General features: G+C 47.4%; 1 protein-coding gene across 2 annotated transcripts in view; it reads left to right on the top strand.

Annotated features, from left to right (window-relative positions):
• The first annotated feature begins 1,733 nt into the window (after positions 1-1,733).
• FAM222B (family with sequence similarity 222 member B) overlaps positions 1,734-18,052 on the top strand; it is a 31,063-nt gene continuing 14,744 nt past the window's right edge. Inside the window, exon 1 of one of the 2 annotated variants that reach the window (XM_088138693.1) lies at positions 1,734-1,893. The gene's annotated coding sequence lies outside the window, so the exon portion shown is untranslated. The remainder of the gene's footprint in view (positions 1,894-18,052) is intronic. The other variant, XM_088138695.1, reaches the window with a different exon arrangement.

The following is an 18,052-nucleotide window of genomic DNA, read 5'->3' as shown; positions in this document are numbered from 1 at the left end:
CCAGTGAGGAGATACTCTTGGATAGGAAGATTAAGGTGTGGTTTGGGGACAGGAAGCCACATTATGTTGCAGCAAGGAAAACTTGCATGTCTTGGTTGCCAGCTTTTAAAAATGGCTCTTGCTTAGTCTTACCAAACCTGGCAGGTGGCTGACAGGAGTCCTTAGTTTCACCTGGGTCCTTCCCAATATTCCCATAGCATCATAGCCAAAAAGCCTGCAGGTTGTAAGGCTGGTGGGGGACTTGTGCAATAACTTCCTTCACCAAGTGATGATAGCCGTGATGGTTGAATAACCCACAGTAGGTTGTGTTCCTAAAATCAGCTGAGATATAATCGATGGCAGTGTTTCTCAACCGTGGCAACTTTAAGGTGCACGGACTTCACTTCAACTCCCAAAATTCCCCAGCCAGCAAGGGAGTTGAAGTGAGGTCCACACATGTTAAAGCTGCCAAGGTTGAGAAACACTGATCTACAGGTTACAAACACGTGACTGATTTACCCAACATGCCATACCAAAACTCTATCAACTGCATAATGGCTTCTTGCAGCCCAAGACGCCCAGAAACCTGCCAGCTGCAACTGCTGGTGTTGATCTGCAATAGCTACTGAATAACCAGAAGAGATAAGAGGATCCTGTTTTCCAGTTGTCCTGCCAGTAAGTGCAAAGGAACAGTTAATAGCTAACTAGCAGCTAGTTGACCTTGACCACCTGCCCAAAGGCAGGCTTCCATGGGAAGCCAAAACAGGTTTAGCTGGCCTTGGGAGCTAGGAATGAATGCTGATCAGGTTCACATCAGACCCAAAATTGGGGGTGGGGTAGCTAAATCTCAAAGGCAAATGACTTCAAAACAATTTTAAGATGCTACATGTTTACACTTCTCCTAACAAGACATTTCCTTCAACTAATGAGCACCTGCTTAGGCTGTAGGAAGCTTGGGTATCTTGGAGTAAATTAAGAATAGTTTTGAATTAAACTATTGAAACGACCTAGGAGAAAGGTTCGTTCTGTTTACTGGCAGAATAATTGGATTTTAAATGATGGCTTTTCAAACATTAAAAAAATTTCAAAATATTTCTGTAGAAATCGCAGATCATATAATAAATGTTTGGCAGAAATGGTGCCATTCGTTTTAAGACTTCGTCATCTCCTGCCTTGAAGCCACGGTATCCTGCTGGAGGAGATGCGCTCAGGCGCGCAAACGCGCCCGTTTCCAAGGCGGCGGGTGAGGGGCGGATCTCGGGGCGCCCCGGCGGGGAAGCTAAGCCCGGGCGAGCGGGCCTCGGGGCGGGGGAAAGAAGGGGGCCCCCCTCCTGCGCGCGGAGAGGCCGGGCCGTGGAGGTTTCGGATGAAGCGCCCGCCTCGCGGGGGGAACGCGGCGTGGCCGGGCAAGGGAGACGGTCGCCCTCGTCCTTCGGGGGCTCCGGGGGTGGGCCGCGCTCCAGCGGGGCCCCGCGCGGGCGAGCCCGGAAATTCGGTGCGCGGACAAAAGAGCCGCGCCTCTGTTCGGAGGGAGCGGCGCTTCCGGGAGCGCGTGCGCATGCGCACACGGAGGACGACCCAGCCCCAGGGAGAGCCGCGAGCGCTCCCGGCTTCCGGCTGCCATTCGACCGCCGAGCCACGCGGGGGAGCGGAAGGAACGGCAGCGGCGCCCGCGTCGCTTCCCCGCATTGGCCGCCTCGCCGTTTTCCCCGCCTCCGTTCTTCTCGGGGGCGCCGGAAGTCGCGCCGCGCCGCTCTCCCTCCGCGCTGACCTTCCCCTGGAGGGCCGGGCGTCGCGGCGCATGCGCAGAAAGGAGCGGCCGAGCCGGCTCTGAGGAGTGACGAGGCGGTGGCGGCGGAGGAGAGCGGCGGCGGAGAGCGGCGGCGCCATGAGGGCCGGGCGGGGGCTCCCACGGTGAGCGGGCGGGGGCGCCGGGCCGCTCCTCGCGGCGGCAGCGCCCCGGCCGCCGCGGGAGCCCGGCTTGCAGCGGTGGGGGCGCAGGCCCTTCCCCCCGGGCCGCCCTCTGTCCGGTCCGGCCTTGCTCCCCCCGCCCCCGGCAGCGTCCCGGCTCCCCCGCGGCCACGGCCCGCACTCCCCGAAGGGCCGCGGGCGCCTCGGCGGGGGGCGCGGGCGCTGCCCGGCTGGGGCCGCAGCGGAGCTGGGCAGAGGGTCCCCGCCCCCCCGCCAAGCTGCCTCAGCGGGGGGGGCGCAGGCCGCGAGGCCGAAACAGGAAGGGCGGCTGGCGGCCGTCCCCGGGCTGCTTGCTGGGGGGGGGGAGGCCGCATCCGGCTGCGCCGAGCCGAGCCGCCCAGGAGGCCCTTCCTGCCGCCGGGGCGCGGGCCTGGCGGGCGCCCGTCCGTCCAGCGCGTCTGAATCGGGGTTCCCCCGCCCGCCGGCCGGCCGGGTGGGGGCGCTCCGTTCCGAAGGAGCCCCGGAGGCGCCGCCTCACCCGCCCCTCCGGCGAAAGCGAGCCTCCGATGCGGGGTTTGCAGCGGGCCTGCGCACGTGTGGATGTCGCCGGAGCCCGGCCCCGCTGGCTGCTGTCGCAGGGCGGCTTTCGCGCTTGGCCGAGCTTCGAGGCCTAGTTCGGACGATTTCCCCTCTCCGCCGTGGACCCAGCCCTCCCTCGCTCCCGCCCTCGCTCGGGCTGCGTGTCCGCTGCCAGAACGGCGGGGGGGGCGGGGAGGGATTGTGCTGGATCACCGGCCTCTTGCGCGAGAGCCGCGGGCTCTTGGGGAGGAGGAGGAGGAGGAGGCGGCATCGCGCTGCCTCTCGCCTCGGGGCTCTCCTCTCTCCAGGCTGAGCTTCTGCCGCGGAGGGGTCTTCCCCCTCCTGGCCCCGGGCCCTCCTCCCGGGGGAGGCTGGGCGCTGAGTCTGCGGGAATCTCACGGGGGCCCCGGTCTTCCGCCCTCTCTGGGCAGAGCGCACCGACCGATGAGGCGCTCGGTCAGTCAGGACTGCCCGTCTGTAGCTCTTTTTGTTTTTCTTGTTTTTTTTTGCGCCTTCGAGCCTGTATTGATTCCTGGCGACTGCCCGAACTCCCCCCTGCCGTTTTCTTAGCAAGATTTGGAAGGCCGAGATTCGCCCCGAGAGGTGGGACTTGGGCGCTTTGTCTGTCAGAGAGGGGGCATCATCCGCCACTGAAGAACTCTTCCCTTGGCAGTTGAGGCAGGAGGAGGAATGGGAATTGACAAGTCACCTGATCTCAGTTTGGCAGCTTTCTTTAATCAGCAAAACCTAGACATGAAATGGGGGATATTGGCTTGGATAGGATCACGCCAATCCTGGATGGTTCATTTGTATGTAGCTGAGCCTTTATTCATGGCTGCATCGCTATCCAGTTTTCAAACTGGGGAGCCCTTTAGGTCCTTTGGGGAGAGGAGGTTGTGGCAACGAGCCCCTCTCTGTGCAAAGTCCTGTTTCTCAGGGGTTTTTTTTTTCTTGGCTGCTTAAAAGAAGGCTGATTCCCTAATTCCAGATATTCCACCTGCAAAATGGAGGGAAGCACCACGGCTGTTTCTGGCAGCCTCATACAGTCCACAGCCTGGGGGGTTAACCACCCCTGTATCGAGTGGTTTTGTGTTCCAGGGCTGGAAAATTATTTCTAATTCTTCGGTACCGGAACCAAGATTTAAACACCAGCTCTGCCTGACAACAAGATACATCATCCCTAGACTTTGAGATCTCTTGTATTTTCTCCCAGTCCCTGTCACAATGAAAGGCTGGTTTGTATGTCTGTTATATAGTTTAAGTTTTATTTTTATTTGTAACTTATTCTTAAGTTATATTTTATGATTAGCTGAAGAAAGTAACACTGGCTGGGTTCATATGCCAAACCATGGTTTACAAACCACAGTATCTAGTTTCACATAACATGCTCAACCAAAGGCAGGCAGATCACGATATAGTGAACCTGCCATTATTTTGTCCGGGAAGGGTCCTTCACTGCCTCCAGGCGCTTGTGTATCTATTTTCAGGAACAGCAAAAGCTCCAGAGCTAGAGCAGAACATGGCTTTGCTTGAATCAGGCCATTCTTAACAAGAGTGGGTAGCAGATCACAGCCGGCCGTGACAGCTGAGGTGGACAGGGAGTCAGTCTGCCCATACACGTTCTTGGCTGCAAGTGGTGGTTAAGAACGTTTTCAGAATTGAATATTCCCTACAAACAGAAGAATCCGAAGGCAGGATGAATTGTTGGCTTCAGCTTGCACTTAGAGCTGATTGGAATTAGCTGCCATTCTGGGCACATATCACATGCTTAGCCATCAGAAAGCCATCAGTGTAGTGTAGGAGCTGCCTCAGCTGGGTGGTGTGTATATTCAAATTTGCTGATTCTACTGTGCGTCGATCAAAGAATTTGTGTCATGTGATCGTGCTCATTTTTATATGGCTCAGAATTTTTCCAGCTGAATTAGGTTTGTAACTGCTCTTTAGTATTGTCTGTGGTTTGGACACCATTTGGTAGCTGAACTTAGCAAAGCAGGACTTAAGAAAACGTTTAAGAACCTTTGCAGCGACCCTGCACAGAAAAGACAAGTGTCTTTGGAGCTCTGGGCAGCCAAGGCCTGTGGCCTGATAGAGTCAGAGGGATCTTGCTCTCTGGACCCAGCACGGCTGCCCTGACATGGCCCTCGAGCTACAGTCCTTCCCAGCCCAGGGTGGAGTAAGACCTTCTGGGGTCTGTCTTCATAGCCATTGGCGAGGCAGACGTAACGTAGCTGACCGGCTGGGTTTTGTGTCTGAGAGAAAGTGAGGCTGAAGAGGCTGCCTGGGGTGGATGAACATGGCCCTGCCAATGGCTGCAGTGGCCTTTGGTTTTAAGCAGTAGTAAACAAAGAAATAGCTTGGATAAGCACCCCAGGGGAAATTATGGGATACAGGGAAAATGATACTGTGCTCTTTTCTGATTTCCTCCATGGGTTATGTTTCAGTCTCTTAGGACATGGAAATTACTGGAAACAAAGTGAGGTTTTGATGGAGTTCTGCTTTAGTGTGCTGATAAGGAAGGCTTGCCACTTCCTTTTGTACAGCCTAATCTTTATATGTAACTGCTCAGAAATATTACTTTGGTTGAAGGGACTTCCTTCTCAGTAAATACAAAACCTAAAATTTCATTGTTCAACTTTGTTTGCTAGACTGTCAATAAATTTTCCTCAAAATTTTCAGAATCACTTCCACTTCCCTGTGGGAAGTTTCTGTAAAGTATGTTATAAATTTTTATGATCCTTGTAATTTCCTGATTCCATCTTAGTTAATGTACAATCTGTGTTTTTATAGTGGCTATATATTAATGAAGCAGAGTGATTTGATTGCAGAATTATATAATTTAGAAATTAGAAATGTAATATGGCAGCAGCCATAGGTATATGACCATATACGGTGATTCTCTGCATGTTACTAAGTCTAGCTGTGTGCAAATATTGTTGCAGGTTTGAGGAAAAAACTTGAATGAACTTCAAAGAACATTTTTCTGTATTATAATAATAATAATGAGGAAGAGGTTATAAAAGTAGGTTGGGATTTATCTAGCCCAATTAAATTTAGATAAATCAACCAAGATTAAAATGAGAAATAAAACACGATTATTTCATGTACCAATTTAGCAAACTGGAATTGGTGTGCAAGGAGATCTGACCGGCATTCAAATTACATTTTATGCAATTCAAAAGTCTTTATTTAAGCACAAAGAACATAATGTTTTTAAAAAGCCAGGTAAATCAACAGAAACTCTGCCAAGTAAGATTCTGTAACAAGGGATTTATCTGGCCATTTTACAACTCAGTGGTTCTGGCCAGTGGCATCAAGATTATCCTCCTTATTGGTGTAAATACAAGAAAGTCTGCTCCAGTGAGATTTCGAGCAGAGATGCCCAGCCTAAAGCTTCAAGGCCACATGTGCCATCCTTGAAGCCCCTCTAAAAATTATTATTGTTGTTGTTATTATTTTGTACCTTCGAGTCATTATTGACTCCCGGTGACTGCCTGGACTAGTCCCTGCAGTTTTCTTGGCAAGATTTTGGAAGTGGTTTGCCATTGCCTGCTTCCTAGGGCTGAGAGAGAGTAACTGGCCCAAGGCTACCCAGCTGGCTTTGTGCCTAAGGTGGGACTAGAACTCAGGGTCTCCTGGTTTCTAGCCCAGTGCCTTAACCACTACACCAAACTGGCTCCCCTAAAAATTATTAGCAAATTGTAATTTTTAACACGATAGAAAGGAAAATTATAAAGACAAACATATTCACATTTTATCAATTTAATAGATTTCTAATTCACTATAAATTACATTAACTCAAGCTTAGATTTTGACTTGGCCCCATCTACTTTCTGGCATGCTACACAGCACCTAGAGTGGTCCTTGGTCCTGCAGAACTCACCTGGTTGAAGGTGATACTTGCTAAGGTCGAACTCTGCTTGTTTAGGGGCTTTTTGCTGCACAAGCAAGATGTTTGGCTCAGATGCAGCCTCTTTCTGAGTTCTGCTTGGCTAATTTTTAAAAAGGATATGACGGATCTGGAAAAAGTGGAGAAAATAATCGGGGATTGAAAAATTTCCCTGTGAGAAAAAGTTAGAATGTTTGGTCTTTCTCACTTAGAAAATGAGGAGACCAAGGAGGGTATGATTGAGGTGTGTGACATGGAGAAAGGGGGCAGAGCGAAGTTCTTTTCCCTCTCTCCAAACCTTGTGCCCAGGAGCGCCTAATGACTGGGAGGACATTGAGGACAGACACGGCAACCAGCGCATAAAGGGCCAGGCGACGAGCCCTCTCAGTGGTGGCTGCCACTTTTGGAATATTCTCCCCCGGAGGTATAGATGGCCTCAGTCCTGCCAGCATTTTAAAAACAAAACTAAAGCAATTTTGTTCCAGCGTGCACTCAGCCCTTAGATTAAATTAGTTCAGTTGTGAAATGCCTTTGATGTATATCCATGGCTTTTAATGCTACTGTTTTTACCTTTATATTTGTCTTTTGCATCTAATTTTGTTGAGTTCATTAGGATTGGGGTGGATTATAAATATTATTCAATAAATAAATACAGGTAGTCCTTGCTTAACTATGGTAATTGGGACCGAAATTTCTGTTGCTAAGTGATGCGGTTGTAAAGCGTGATGTCTTGTGACCATGCCACTTAGCGACAGCAGTCGCAGGTTACTGTTGTTAAATGAGGATTGCACGGGTCATTAAGCCAGGACCTCACATGACCTTAACTTCCAACTTCCTGCCGGCTTCCCCATTGACTTTGCTTGTGGGAAGCCAGCAGGGAAAGTTGCAAATCGTGATCATGTGACCGTGGGACACTGCAACAGTTGGAAATCGAGGCAAGTTGCCAAGCACCTGGATCATAATCATGGGCCCACAGGGGTGTTGTGACGGCCAGAACTTTGAGAACTAGTCGTAAGTACCACTTGTTCAGCGCTGTCACGAGTTTGAACAGTCGCTGAACGAGTGGTCGTTAACCGAGGACCACTTGTACTCTGTGGAATTCAATCCCTTAAAATGCCATGATGGTTCCTAATTTATGTGGTTTTCAAAGGAGGGTGGGTAAATTCACAGAGGACAGGTTTAGCGAAGACTAACTATCCTGGACTCCATGTCATCTCCAGGCTGGGGACAGATCCCCTCCAAATATCAATTGCAGGGGAACAAGGGTTCAAGAGGGGTGTCTCTGTCTCCCACTGGTGAGCAACTGGTTAGTTGCTGTCAGAAACAAAATGATGGAATGAGATAGGCTTTGGCTTGATCCAGAAGCTCTGTTTTTATTGTTTTATGGTATTATATTCTGTATTCACTTTGCTTCCTGTCAACACATTCATGCAAAATAAGGAGTAAGTGTGCTAGGAAAAGGCTTGACTGCTCTTGCATTGCTGCTCCTAGAAGAGGCTCAGCTTGTCTGCATCTTATCAGGACTCCAGAACTTAGTGTTATGTCTGAACCAGGACTTCTGGGTTGTCTTTTTTGCTGCCTACCAATGTTTAGAGCCAGAATGGGCAGTTCCTTCAAGATCTTGTTCAAAAGCAGTAAGCTGGGATCTGATTTTGGGCATTACACACTAAGCTTTTTCCCCTGATAATTTTAACTCATCACCTTCAGGAGAATCCCAGTTGGAATTTGGGCCCTGTAGAAAATGATGGGCAAATAAATGGTGGTTTTGATGAAAGGATAGGAAAAAATCTAAGTAGTGGAATCAGTCTCACAGTAGTGGTGGATTTTACATCTCACTATTATTAGTTCTAGGGGGCTGACATGAATCTCCTGCATTTAACTTAGTTAAGATCTCCTTAGTGGTCCTTTAAGTTTCTTTGTGGGTATGGTATACTGGTTGTTGCTCTTTTATGGGTAACATGAAAACTTGTTGCTTGAAAAGGTTGATTGATTGATTGATTGATTGATTGATTGATTGATTATGTGCCATCAAGCAGTTTTTGACTCCTAGCAACCACATAGATAGATCTTCTCCATGATGATCCATCCCTACCTGTCCTTTCAAGTCTCTCAATGGCACATACATCACCATTGTACTGAGTCCAGCCACCTTGCTGCTGGTTGTCCTCTTCTCTTTCCTTCCAGCATCAGAGCCTTTTCCAGAGAACTGGGTCTTTGCACAATGTGTCCAAAGTACAATAATTTGAGCCTGGTCATTTGTGCCTCACGTGAGAACTCTGTGTTGATTTCTTAGATGATCCATCGATTTGTTTTCTTGGCTGCCCAACTTTCTTCCATGTATTCTCAGGAGTCTTCTCCGACACCAGAGTTCAAAAGCATCAATACTCTTCCTCTTCTGCTTCTCCAAAGTCCAACTTCCGCTTCCATAGAGGGTCAGAGGGAATACCAAGGCTTGTACAATTCTGATCTTTGTAGGTATAGACACATCACAGCACCTGAATATCTTTTCCAAGGCCTTCATGGTTGCTGTAGTGAGTGCTAGTCTGCAGCGTATTTCTTGACTGCTTGTTCCTTTACTGTTGATGGTTGATCCTAAAAGGCAGAACTTTGATATCTTCATTGTCAATTCTAAGGTTGGTTGTTCTACCTGTTGTCATTAGTTGGTCGTCTTTATATTTAATTTTAGTTCCCTTTTTTTCCACTGTGTTCTTTGACTTTTAGTACTAGGGCTTGGAGATCCTTTGCATTTTTGGCTGTCAGAGTAGTGTCACCAGCATAGCGCAGGTTATTGATGTTTCTTCCTCCAATTTTAAAACCACACTCATCTTCTTCCAATCCAGCTTCCCTTAATATATATTCAGCATATGGGTTGAATAAATAAATAAGGGGAGAGTATGCAGCCTTGTCGCACTCTTTTGCCAACCTGGAGCCAGTCTGTTTCTCCAAGTTCTGTCCATGCTGTGGCTTCCTGACCTGTTTATAAGTTTCTCACGAGGACAATGAGATGTTCTGGAATTCCCATTTTTCTGAGCACTTTCCACAACTTGATGTGATCGACACAAAGACTTTTCTATAATCGATGAAGCACATACTGACTTCTTTTTGGTATTCTTTGGCTTTCTCAATTATCCAGCGTGCATCAGCAATAATGTCTTTTCTAAAGCCAGCTTGAACATCTGGCATCTCTTTTTCCATGTAAGGCTCCAATCTGTGTTGGATGATTAACTGCATTGGATTTCACATTATTTTGCTAGCATGTGAAAAACGATATTGTACGATAGTTTGCGCGCTCTGTTAAGTCTCCTTTTATTGGTATTGGAATGTAGATTGACCTCTTCCAATCGGTTGGCCGCTGTGTCCTTCTCCAGGTCTGCTGGCATGATTTCTTCTTCTGTTGCTTGCAAAATTTCAGTGGATATTCCATCAGTTCCTGTAGAGTGCTGATATGACTTCATCTTCTAGTACTAGAGCTCTTGTAAGGAATATCTTCTAAGGTATCTTGGATGTTGACATCTCTACTGTATAGTGTTTCGGTATATTCCTTCCATCTTCCTTTGATCTCCTTTGAATCGGTTACTATCTGTCCATTGGCATCCTTTAGCACACCAATTTGAGGTTGCAACCTCCTTCTGAGTTCAGAGATCTTTTGAAAGACTTTCCTTGTTTTTCCATGTCCATTTCCATCTTCAGTGTCTTTACAGATGTTGTAATACTGCTTCTTGTCTCTTCTAACAGGTCTCTGAAATTGTTTGTTAAGTTCCTTTCTGAGATGTTTGTCTTTCTTGGCTTTGGCTTCTCTTCTCTTCTTGGCAATTTCCACAGTTTGCTCTGACATCCAGTTTGCTTTCTTTTTCTTCATTTTTGGCAGTCTCTTTCCACATTAATCCTTAATGACTTCTTTAAGTTCATTCCATAATTCCCCTGGTTCTCTATCAGTGAAGTTCAGGACTTCAAAGTGATTCCTGGTGTTCTCCTTGAAAATGGTGGGTATTATGTTCAAGATCATATTGTGAAAACTGACTGGCTTTCTTCTTTTTCTTTAGCTTAACTGGAGCTTGCACATGAGCAGTTTGTGATCTGTTCCACAGTTAGCACCTGTCCATGTCTTTGATGCTATAATCGAGCTCTTCCACATCCTTTTAGAAATAAAAGAGTCAGTTTGATTTCTAGAGACTCCATTTAGTGATGTCCACATATAAAGGCATTGTTTTGGTTGTTTTGAAGACAGTGTTGGCTATGAAGAAATCATTGGAGTGGCAGAAATGTATAAGTCAGTCTCCTGCTTCATGTCAGTTTCCTAAGCCATATAATCCAGCTACATTTTCTTCTTTCATGTTTCCAGTGTTGGCATTCCAGTCTCCAGTCACAAGCAACACATCTTGCTTGCATGTTCTGTTGATTTTAAATAGGACTTGCTCATAAAACTCATCAGCCTCCTCTTCGTCTGCATCAGTGGTTGGAGCATAAACTTGAATTTAATGTCATATTAAAGTGTTGTCCCCAAAGTCTAATCAATATTATTCAGTCATTGATTGGATTGTAGCCAAGTACTGTTCTTGCTATATCCTTCCTAACTATAGAAGCAGTGCTGTTCCTTCTTTGTTTTTCATGTCCTGAGTAATAAATGGTATGAACTTTTGACTGAAAGTGTGAACTTTTGACTGAAAGTGCTCCATCCGAGTCCATCTCAGTTCACTGACACCTAAAAAGTCAATCTGTAGTTGCTTCATTTCATCTTTCACTGGGGTGAGCTTCCCTCTGTTCATGCTTCTTCCAGCCCACGTTCCTACTGTAATTCTGCCTTTGCCGCTTCGGGTTTTCTTTCCCTGGACGGCAACAGCAGCGGCCAGACATCCCAAAGGCTTTAATCTAGTCACGTCGTAGACGCCATCAGGACTCTGAACGATCCTCAGCTCTTTCTTGGTAGCACGGTAAGTGCCATCCGACCTGAGGGGCCCGTCATCCGGCGCTGCATCGTCAATCATTTTATATTTTCTGTCACCTGGTTTTCCTGGTGAAAATGCGGGCCTGGTCTACCCTGGCTTTCTCCCGCGCAGTATGAGTCCATGCCTTTGCCACTGTCCCTAAAGGGATCCTCTGCCTCCGGCATCTGCCTCTGTCGCTGCCGCCCAACGTTGGTGCCTGCTTGCTTTAGCGGGGCAGCTGGGTCAACCTTCCTGCCTTGGGTGGCCCTGCTGGGGATATATATTCGTGGCCTGGACTCCCGACATTCTTCGCTCATCCCTCCCAGGAACACCCCACCACCACCACCACCACCACGATGAGGCAGCACAGCAGGACTTTGGGGAGCACGGTTTGAAGAGGTGCATAGAGGTTTAGTTCTTTAGATGTTACTTAGCCGGAACCAAGCTCATAGAACCCCACGGATTCCACAGAGTCTTAGTTCTTCCTGCTGAAGAGTATTGAAAGCCATCCTGCTTATGCAATAATGCAAGTCAGTCTGCTGAAAGCAGGGGTGGGGGTTGGGGGGTGGTTCAACTTCTGCCTCCAGGCACACTTCTCCAAATTGCTAGTGCTGCGTGAGTTGCCACTTATCAGCCATTTAATTCCTCCCTCCCCTTTTCCTCCCAATAAACTTCCAGGGCACTAGCTTGATTACAGCTGCAACTTCAGCACTAAGGCATCACTTTCCCAGGTTTTTGTCTCATTGGCATCAACATGGTGCCAGGCATTCGTATTTAAAGTCAGCCTAGCTGACCAAATTGCCGTTCAAACAAGGAAGGAAATGTTGCTGCTCAGAATTAGTTGCCTGGATCTGCTCAGCAGGAACTTAATGGATTTGCTTTGACTTGGAAGAAGGAAGGGAAATAATTGATTAATGCTAAATACAGGGGGTTATTTTATTTAATAAATTTATGAACCATTCCCTCTGCCTAATTGGTGCTCTGGGCAATGTAGAAAGCCAGCAAACTAAAACTCTTGCATCATAAAAGTACATAGATAAAAAGGAGCAGGAGGATGACTCTTAACAATCTAATATAAGGGCATATTTTGATAGTCTGGAAGACACGTGGGAATCTTTACATCTTGTCATCTCTTTTCTAATGTATGGCTAGGAGGGAGCATTCTCAAGTAGGAAAATGCCCAGAAAGTATGTGGTTTGGGGGGGTGGGGGGGAGGAAAGCATTTGCTTTATAATGCTCTGGGAAATGCAGTCTAAATAAAGAGAAACAAGGTGAATGTTTTTTAAAGAGCTTTTTAAAGATGGAGCTTTTTAAAGATGGAGCTTTTTAAAGATCCATCACAGTGCTAGAAGCTGTTAGAGTTCAATTTGAGGAGTCTCCAAACCAACTGATGGAAGTTCTTGTTTATACAGGGCATCAGTACTCTGGAATTTGCTGGCATCCGTGATATAGATGGCCACCAATGGAGGAGTAAATTGTCAGCTGTTAATAGTCTTGATGACGGTTGCAGGTCACCTCTTCAACCAGAGAGCAACAAGGGACATCTGCCTTGCTTCTGAGTTTTCAGAATGCATCTGATTTCAACTGGGAAACCCTGAGTGTTGGGTGGATGGATCCCTGCCAGCCCCCGGCCTCCTCTTGTATTCTTGAGCAGGTTTTTGCAGGATTCAGCTACAGGCTCTTGTGGCACTGCTGTTCAAGAGTCGTCCTTGTTGAACTGTGTTTATGCAGTAATTCTCTGGTTTTGGAGATTAGGTACCTCATGCTAGCAGAGACTGAAACTCTTGCTTGATATTCCTTGGGGCCCCATTCCAGGATACAGGTAGTAGTCAACTTACGACCATTTGTTTAACAACCATTTGAAGTTACGACGGCGCTGAAAAAGTGACTTGTCACATGATCAAAATTTGGGCGCTTGTCAACCGGCATGTATTTATAATGGTTGCAGTGTCCCAGGGTCATGTGATTGCTATTTGTGACTTTCCCGAGGGGCTCCAACAAGCAAAGTCAGTGGGGGAAGCTGGATTTGCTTAATGACCATGGCAAAAAAGCATAAAATTGGGCACGGCTCACTTAACGACCGCATCACTTAGCAACTGAAGTTCTGATCCCAATTGTGGTCGTAAGTCGAGGACTACCTGTATTTGCAAACAGAAGAAAAGGAGACTGCAGGTCTTTTCTATTCTGCGTGGAATTTCTTAACTGCACGCACTCATGAAGAGAACTGGGGCATATCTGGCTGTTTTTGGAAGGACTTGCTGGGAAGATACTCAAGCAAGCCATTCCTTCTTCACAGGGGTTTCAGTCTTTCGTAGTCTTGAATGTTAAAGGTCCTCTCCTTTCAACCTGATTTCTCACCGCTGTGATTTTTCTTGAAAGAATGGTTATAACATATTAAAAATTTGCAATTTTTGGAAGGATAGTAGTAGTTGAATTATGTGATGAGAACATCCCTGATTAATTGCAGCTATACTTGTCAACAAAGATGGCAGTCTGCTCCTTATATAATTCCATAAGGGCTTGGTAATTGCTAAATATAAGCTTTTCAGCTCTATAATGTTTATGAATTTTCAAAGGGAGAACAGTCCAAAAAGTCCTGCAGATTTCCTGTCAAAAAGTCCTTTGAGGAGAGTTAGAAGAAACCAGATTTAAAAAACGAAGTCTAAAAGAAGGCTCTGCTTCTAGTTGTATCGTTTGGAGATACTTGTTTTTCTTTTACCTCAAACTGCTGAAGAGCAATTCATCAATATTTCCAATATATAAAGAAAAGTTTGCCAGGTCAGGGGGGCTTCGGGGGGATGCCCTTTATGCTCTCTGACGCTCAGAGGTCTTGCTCACACCAAAGAGAGCGCAAGTGCAGAGCAGATCTACCTCTGTGGGCTTTGAGTTGCAGGAGTCTAATTATCTGAAGCTGGGGTGGGGGCTCCCTCCTTGGAGGTCTTCGGGCAGGCAGATGGGTTCTGGATTTCAGAGCAGAGGGTCAGTCCTGGAAGAGACCTGTTGGATTCCCTCCAACAGTGTGATCGTATGTTGTAGCCTGGAGGTCCCTTTCTAAGCTGTTTATCTCGTGTGCTGTTTTCCTTTTTCCCAGCTTTCATTTCATCACAGAAAAAATGGTCTGGTGGGACGGAGGGAGGTCATACAGGTCACAGCTGGAGGTTTCCCTCCTTGCTATTTGGGAGTTTATTGCTCCCCCCCCCCCGCACCCCCAGGATCCACAGACTGTGAAAAGTTGGCTGTTTTTTCCAAGGCGCTTTCCTGCCATCCTAAGCTATTCTCCCTTTTGGCTTCATGGGGTCTGGAGTCCTTGGGTTTTCATTGCATGCCACCTCGAGGTGGGCTTTGCCTTCTAAGCAGTTCTTATGCTGGTGGCCTGGTGATTAATGTGAAGAACAGCTTGACTCCCAACAAAGGCATAAGCTGCACAGTAATTTATATCCCTGCTGTGGGATAAAACCTGCCCCTGCACTGAAGAGAATGGATGGGACCATTTTGTGGAAGTGCATCCCCTACAAAGGGTCATGTGACCATCTTCTTGGGACTTCAGCCTCCAGTTGTTTTCAGGGCAGAATTTAATTAGGACAGGAATTGTAAAGAAGTTTTGGGGAGACTTGTGAATGGCTATCTTTCTGGGCTGCCAGTAGCAAGGAAAAGTCTGGGTGTGACCTTGGTTTTAATAGGTAGCAGAGTCATGGAGACGGAAATTTCCTCAAATTCACAGACCACACGTGGGTCTCCAAGTCATTTTCTGTGGCCTGCAATGATATATAGGAAAGAGGAAGCCCTGTGGGGCCTGCATCTATCCTCTGGCAAGAGGGCATTGTCCCTTCCTCTAGTGAGGTGAGAGCAAACCAGGCTGACAGAGACAGGGGTGCAAGTTCACTGGTGGCCCACAGCAGTACAAAGCGTAATGCTCACAGTGAGAGAACAACTGTGCAGATTGCTGGGCTTGGCCAAATTCTGCAAAGTGGCTCCGCATCCAGGGAGGTCAGCCCAAAGGGTGGACGCCCACCTAGACTCACATCAAATGCCCCGATCTTCTCCCTGCCAAGTTCCTGCTTGCTTCCAGCAGCAGCTGCCCAAGGCCTACTTCAACAGCTGGCAACGCTCCCTGTCCCTCCTAGGTGACTCAGGTGGAAGGGAAGCCTCACGTTGCTCTACAAGCCCAGTCCAGGGAGACAGCCGGGGCCCACCTTTGGTAGGAGCTGGGGGTGAGGAGGCCCTGGGCTCTCTTCTGCAGTCAGTGGTTTTGCTGCTTGCAGCTGTTCCCCGTGCCATTTACTGTACACCCAACTCTGGTGTCAGGAGCAACTCAGCCTAGGTAGCCAAGGCAAAATGGCAAAACACAGCTCTGTTTCAGAGTAATGTTTTAAGTATGGGGTTTGTGGCATGACATGATATGCTTCACTCTCTTCATTTTTGACTCACAAGAGATCTTTGTATCAATGCATGAAAAGGCTTTAGTGTTGTGGCCCTCGGACTGTGGAATTAGCCCTCCTGCGGCCCTCATGAGTTGGGTTTGAGACCTCTGATTTAGGCCGTGGAATCCAATCTCCTGCTCATTGTAAGCATCCAGATTAAAGCATCTCGTGCATAGAATGGTTGAATTTAGGCTGGATGGTTCTGTTGTTAGATGGACTCATAGTTGGCTGAACAACCACACCCAAAAGGTGCTTGTGAACGGCTTTGCTGCGGTTTGGAGGGAAGTATTGAGAAGGGTGCCCCAGAGCTCTGTCCTGGGCTCAGAGCTGCTTGCCATTTTTATCAATGACTTGAAGAAGACCCTACTCAAGTTAGCGGATGACACAGAGCTGGGAGGATTGGTTAATACTTTAGATGAAGCAGGAGATTCAAAAAGGCCAGCTTGAGCAATGGACTGAAATTCACGGGATGGAACTTAGCGAGGAGAAGTGTCAAGCTCTGCATCTGTGTAGGCACAAATATATAACTGGGAAGACCTGGCCTGGCTGTAGTGCATATGAAAAGGTTCTGGGTGTCCTTGTCAAACACAAGTTCAGCATGAGCAAGCAGTGCGATGCAGCTGCTGAAATGAGTTTCTTGGGGTGCAATAATGGGAGTACAGATTCCAGATCGTGGAAAGGTATTGTCTCTTTTGCCCTGGTCAGGCCCCATTTGGGGTCCTGTGTGCAGTTATGGGCTCCCCAGTCCAAAAAGGAAAGAGAAGCGAGTTCAGAGAAGACTACCAAGATGGAGAAGCCCTTTGAAGGACAGTTAAAGGATCTGGGATGTTTGGTCTGCAGAAGAGATGACTGACAGGAGATACAATAGCAGTCCTCGGATATCTGAAGGAAGAAGAGAGATAGACTTTTTTCTGTTTCTTCAGAAAGCAAGACTGGAGCCAGTGGGTTAAAATTACAAGGAAGGCGGTTCTGGCTGGAATGACAGAAAACAAGTCTCGGTCTTCTTTGCAACATTCACTTGGATCTTTGAAGGGTGGTGTCACTCCATTTTCTCAAGGGACTTCTCCGTGGGACTTCATTTCCTCCTTTGACCATCCCTTTTGTCTTTTCTGAACCTGTTCCAGTGTCTCTGAATCCTCCTTAGAAAGCCAAACCCAGAACTGACAAGGGACTCAGTGATGGGATCAGAGTGATGTTGAATAAAGTGGATCAGTTACTTCCCATAATTTGGAAGCTGCGATTAATGAAAAAAGCTAGCCAGAATGTATGTGGGTCAGCAAGTCCTGTGGGATTCTCTGCAAGGCTGATTTTCCAAAGGTTTTGGACAGCCTCGTAAGTCCAAACAAGTAACCCCACCCATGTGAAAAATCTAAATAGGCACCCTGTATGCTCATATCTCTGCTTGGGAGTTTTAAATGTAACCGCGGTCTTAGTGAAGCTTCCATTTTTAGTCTTCTGGATGCAGGTCTCCTCTCTGTGGAAAGCATGCTATTACAGGAACCTCTACAGCAGTGTTTCTCAACCTCGACAATTCAGAGGTGTGGACTTCAACTCCCAGAATTCCCCAGCCAGCCTTGCTGGCTGGGGAATTCTGGGAGTTGAAGTCCACACCTCTGAAAGCTGCCAAGGTTGGGAACCACCACTCTACAGCATTAAGTAGTGCTAAAGAGGCAGAGCAGAAGGGGACAGGTGAGCCTTTGTGCTCTCACCTGGCATTTGAGAAGGGAGAGATCTGCCTTTTGCTCATAATCCTGTCTGCTCGGTGGTAGCTCTTCATCGGGCTTGTCTCTTCCTCAGTGTTTTTGGGGAACATGACCTGCCAACACGATTGCTGAAGGGGTAAGAGCGCTCTCGTTTTCTGTATCTAAGTGATTTATGATATTCATAAAAATGTAAGAAATGTTGCTCCCTTTAGCACTGCCCTTGTTCTCTCCAGTTCATTGTCCCCCCCCCCTTTTAAACTTGTCATTCAGTATGAAGCGTTTCAGTTCTCTGATTTATGAATACGTTACAGCTGCTACTGAAAGAAAATTAAAGTGTCCGCTGCATTTATTTGACAGGCAATTAAAGTCAGGTTTTATTTGTTCAGATGCCTGTTTGGGCAGGATGGGAGTAGAGAACCTGGTCTTCTGCATTGAACTTTTTTTTTTTTTTTTGCACATTGAATTGCACAATGAAAGGCCTCGTAATCGTTCCATTATTTCTCTGCTGCTTTGTTCCACACCAGCAAGGAATTTTAGAGGCTGTGACTTCGCTGCGCCTAAGGAGGGATACACAGTGGGTGAAGCTGAGGGGGAACTGTCCTTTACCAGCAGCCAGTAAGTTTGTGCCTTCTTTTGTAAGCCAGTAAT

The sequence above is a fragment of the Python bivittatus genome, unplaced genomic scaffold (genome assembly GCF_059951505.1).
Source record: "Python bivittatus isolate LINGU-HERP-01145 unplaced genomic scaffold, Pbiv_v1 ctg000240_np1212, whole genome shotgun sequence".
In the NCBI taxonomy this organism is placed as follows: Eukaryota; Metazoa; Chordata; class Lepidosauria; order Squamata; family Pythonidae; genus Python; species Python bivittatus.
This window is presented reverse-complemented; position numbering and strand designations above follow the sequence as displayed.